Here is a 5,954-nt window from a genome sequence, read left to right on the forward strand (position 1 = left end):
GATTGTTGATCGTTGAGACGTGACCTCCAGAAAAGTCCCAATATTTTACCCTAATTTACAAAAAAAATCCCAATCTAAAATTTGTTTACGAAAAAATCTCAATTACCGGTAAAAATGACGACTTGGCCATATTTTCCCGATTTACCGTATTCATTATTTTACCACAATTTACGAATAAGTCCCAAATTATGGTAAACTAATGGGATTTTAATGAAAATTATGGTAAATAATGAAACTTTAATGAAACTGGGTAAATATTGGAACCGGTAAATCGGAAAAAAAAAAAAAAAAAAAGGTCAAATCGTCATGTTTTCCGGTTATCGGGACTTTTTCATAAACTAGGGTGATCTATTAGAACTTATTCGAAGATTTTCATATATATATATATATATATATATATATATATATATATATATATATATATATATATATATATATATATATATATATAGGGTTAAGTTCAAATGAGAACACTATTTAATGTGAGAACGTGAGAACACTACTTTATGTTACTATTCTACTATGAATTTAATATGTATAGTCTTGTAGTAATTATAATATGAATATATTCAATTTTATATTGCTATTCTACTATAAAATTAATATATATGAGTAGTAATTTAATAAATTCTAATGTGAATTTTAAATATATGATTGTTCATATATTCGGTGATGAATAATGTCATAAAGTTGTACATACAAAATTTTAATGTGAATATTAATATGTGATTGTTCGTATATTTGTTGATGAATAATGTCATATCGTTGTATATACAAAATTCATAGTAGAATAGTAAGATAAAGTAGTGTTCTCACATTAAATACTGTTCTCATTTGAACTTAACCCTGTATATATATATATATATATATATATATATATATATATTTGTTAATTTATTATTCATTCTAAATGGAATTATTAATTTATTTGAATGTTTATATTATCTTTTTAGACTAAAAAACTTCATTTGTTTACTGCTATTTTATATTGATATTTGCTGATTGTTAGTAATGTTGGTTGTGTCGTATACTCGTATATCAACATGAAAAAACAATCAACTATTGATGGGTTTTTTAAAAGAAAACACACAAGTTCTACTCAAGATTCCGAAAAGCCACTGAAGATGGTTTTGGATGAATATACCCCCATGCCCAATGTTGCTAATACTGATAACCGTTTCAAAAAACATCATCTTGAAATTAATGGAATCGATCTTAATACACTAGAACGAGATCCTGGTTTTGCGTACGCAAATTTATGATTATCCGGTTAATGAAGGAGATACGATTAGGCGAGCATATATTAATCATGGTCCCTTTCAACAAACACTTTCTCGTATATCCAAAATCGGGACCAGAAACTCATAAACGTAGTTTTCAAGCTTCTTGGTTTAAGTTATATCACTGGCTTGAATATTCAGAGAGCTTAGATGTTGCGTTTTGTTTTCCGTCTCAAAAGGGAACAGAGAGATCATTTTCAGCAATGAACCTCATTAAAACAAGGTTATGAAATAAAATGGAAGATGAGTTTTTGAATGACTCATTGGTTTTGCACTTCGAAAGGGAACTTGCTGAAAATATTAGTTTAGAGACAGTTGTAGAAGACTTTAAAAAAGCAAAAGATCGTCGTGTTCCACTTTGATAAACGATGTAATAGTCTTTATTAGTTTTCTTGTTTACAATTCTGATATATCATAATTTTGAACCAAATAAAACTTGCTTATATAGTTTAATTGTGAAGTTTTGATTTTGCCGCCCCTCCCCCCCCCCCCCCCTCCCCCGTTGTAGTGCTTGTGTTCCGCCCTGGATCTATATGACAAAAAAAACTATAGAATTATTTGCTAATGACATAAGATCATACAGGGTCACGCCTTATAGCAAGTTGTCACTTATTGAGTATTTATTAGAATTTGATTACTAATAGATATCATCAACACTTGTATTTAATAGGAGAATTATTGTTTTATGAAAATAATAAAACTAGAGAGTATAACTAGTTATATAATCTTATAGTATGATTAAAAGATTGTGTACATTATTTTGAAACTATATAAGTCCACTATTTAAATAAAAGAATGGAGTGTTTAACAGTCCACTCTATCCTCTCTCTAGAACCGGCCATGCTTGGTGGAAGCATGGCTTGGTTGCTTCTTTGACCATGTCTTACACATTTGATGTTACTAGGAAGTCTTGATTTCATTTTTTGAAAGTATTGTAACATCCATAAAAATCACAACAAATTTAAATTTTTAAAACAACCCCAAATCATAAAATGTTTACTAAATCATTCTTTTCAAAGTGTTGTTCCGATTCAGAGTATCCCATGGATCCAAAAGTACATAAAATAGAGGATATGTACGGTCACGTATTCGCCTTCCCGTAATCATCAGAATTACCTGAACCAATGACTAAAAACCGTAAGTCAAAGCTTAGTGAGCTCCCCCAAAGTACCAACACATAAACAGATAACATATACAATAGCATGGCGGGTCCAATCAACCATCGGGTTGGAATACCCCAGACCCAATCAACCTCCGGGTCTAGTCATCCTCAGGATGGAATACCCCAGGTTGGAATGTCAATATACAGTTAATGGTTCCACTCAGTCTTCGGATTAGAATACCCTCAAGCCCTCAGTATGATTATGTCATGCCAACCAGCCCTCAACTCGTATATGGAATGCTCCCAAGCCCTCAGTATGAGTCTAGCATGCCAATCGCCCTCAACTCATATCTAGAATGCTACCGGGTTTGTTGGCTATAGCACAAAGTAGTACAACCTCAACCCATAACAATATATTGATATATAACAGACAGATAATCATGCATGCATAATACAAAGTAGTCCTACAGATATATACCAGACTAAGAATATTGGCAACTAGCATATAATCATGTGGATCTATTGAATACTCAGCATATCAATGTATAGCAGGATACCACTCCAATGGGCCGGCTATGACAACCGTCAATTTCCGGACAAGTCAAAGTCAACTGAAGTCAACAAGTCAAACCGTTCGACTTAATTTGCCCGTGGGTACTAGAGTTTACGTTATGTAATTTCTAAACAACTCGATATATATATATATATATATATATATATATATATATATATATATATCATTAGAAAGGTATCGACGATGCGGTTATTATAAGACTAGTGTTGAGTACTTTCGACATTAGTTTAGTACAAATATCGTTAAATCTATTTAAAATAGTATTATGAATGGGTGTTTAGTCGTTTATATAACTATAAGGTCATTAAGTAATTATGGAGGGTAGTTTTTGTAAATTCAATTACTATAAATAAGAGGTTGGGCTCTCATATTTCTTGCACCATTCTCTTGATTCAAGAGTCTTTCTTTTCTTATCCCCCGAGCATTTTGGTCCCTCGTGATTCGACTTCTCTTTCTGTAGTTTTAGTATGGGAAGGTGAGCGCTGAAGTGTTGCACGAATCTTTCTTAGAAAGATTCAGCGACAAAGTTCTGCCCCTGCAGAGCCCGACTCCTAGCTAAAACCCACTTGTAAGTAAGTTATGTTTACCCTATTTTAATAGAGCTTATATTTAATATCAGTATTGTTATTATGAACTTATAATAAATATTTGAGCTATTATTATATAAGTGTCGTTATAATATCTTTTTAACTACTCGCGGTACGGGGAATCTGGTTTAAAGGGCCGCATAGGGTTGTTGAATTTCAAAAGTGCCATACGCGAAAATGGTCCTGCCCTCCGGTGTTTTTTGTCTGCCCCCTGTCTGTACATAGTGGTTGGAAAGTATTATTTAAACGCTTATATAATAATAATAAGACTAATAGTTAGTCACGGTAAATATTAGACTAAAATCTAGTGGTAATAATACTAGGTTTCGTCAAAGGAAATTATTTTAAAGTAAACGAAGCGTTGTCCGAGTACCGAGTCACCACCTGATCAAGTGAGTGCATGGTCCCTTTCATCTTACACATAGATATGAAGTATTTTATGTAAACTACGTGCTATGTGTGCATATTATCTGTATAATTGCTATCTATGCTGGATGAACAATTTTATACAAGTTTTATATTATTTAAACTGTATATGTATTTATATCTACATAATATGTTGGGTAAAACATGGGTAGATGAAATATGAGTTGGATGATGAGTTGAGAGGTGATATAGACCATGAGGTAAGGATGAGAGGTGGACGATGTGAGAAGCCTTATTCCCAAATGTTGGCCTCGTCATCTAGCAGAGTATGTATGACAACCACTAACTATTCTAGACAGTCCAGTGGAGCACTAGCAGACTCGCAACATGTAGGTGTTGTGAACGATGTGTTCACCTAGTGTACTCTAAACCTTGGCGATCATGCATACTTGGTACCTAAACCCTGGTGACTATGCAGACTTAGTGCCTAAACCTTGGCGATCATGCAGACTTGATGCCTAAACCCTGGTGGTTATGCAGACTTAGTGCCTAAACCTTGGCGATCATGCAGAATTGATGCCTAGACCCCAATGACTATGTAGACTTAGTGCCTAATCCCTGGCGACTATGCAGACTTAGTGCCTATTGTGTAAACCGTGTCAATGATGGACTTCGTGCCGATTCCTTAGGATGATCCTTAGGAATAAATGAACGAGGAATAGTTGATTCTTAGGGTAGATCCTTAAGAGTAAAGAAGATAATGGGGATGGATAATTGGGTTGATTATTTGATGTTTAAACATAATAATTATATTATTGTGGGTTGAAAACCCTATGTACTCACCAGGTTTCCCAACCTAACCCACTCAGTTTATTTATATCACAGGTGTTGATATGAAGTCACATTACACTGAGAGATTAAGGAGATATAAATCACTAGTGATAATAAATGTAAGTTCTTTTTATGCTTATGTTTCTGTATTGATGATCACATCCCAAATGTTTTAAAATGAATAAAAATACGTTTCTTCGGAAATGCTTTGATAACGTATTTATCATGTTTTACTGGGAACAAATTCCACAACATTTTTATTAAAAGATGTACTCTGATTTTTATAAAGCATAAACAAAATTGGTCTTTTCTGGCCGTGAAAATGGGGATGTCATAGTTGGTATCAGAGCGTTGGTTTAAGCAAACTAGGAATAAGGATTTATTTCTAGACTTAAACTTAGAATGCTAAGCGATGATCTTGAGGAGTGTGTCTAATATATTTTAGGAAGTACACCTGAATAGACACAAGCACTAGCTTAATTAGGGAAGATGCCTAAGATGCTTTTATGTTCTAAATGATTCGTAGTGCTTTATGCTATTGTTTGATCTGATCTATGGTTTGTTGCCGACCGGATCTGAAAATTTTATGTGTTCATATTTCTAAACGTTTAATTACGGTGTTAGAACTGGCATGTAACTTTTCAAAGTAATAAGGAGGAATACGCGTCTAAATCTTCCTCTATCTATATTCTCGTCTCGATACACCAAACGCCTGCTTTGGTGTGCAGAACATCATGGTGAAGACTCGTAGTGAATTGAGTAAATGGAGAAAATGAAAAGGCTCATACCCCTCTGAATGTTGATAGCCTTGAAAAATGTATACTAGACTTATCTTTCTTGACGGTAGACCCATACCCCTCTGAGTGACATGGAAATGATCCTCTCATCATTCAGGGATCGATCGGAACACCAAGATACATTGGGTGTACGCCGATATGGGAAGCTCTGTAGACATCATTTACGAGCATTTTTTCATCTACTGTTGGACGAATGGAAAGAATGTCTCAAACCAACAACAGGTAGATGAACATGTTTCACATGATACAACCTATGGCCCTTAGGGACAATCCACCTACCCCTCACGCTTACCAACCATAATGGGAAGAGGAGAAATATAACCCTCATCTATTTCGCGATGATTTGACACCCGGTATAATGAAATATCATACTCGGAAAGAAAATGTTGTTTAGATTTGGGGCAGTGCCATCCACCA

This window comes from Lactuca saligna, chromosome 9 (genome assembly GCF_052625555.1).
Source record: "Lactuca saligna cultivar CGN05327 chromosome 9, ASM5262555v1, whole genome shotgun sequence".
NCBI classification, from domain to species: Eukaryota; Viridiplantae; Streptophyta; class Magnoliopsida; order Asterales; family Asteraceae; genus Lactuca; species Lactuca saligna.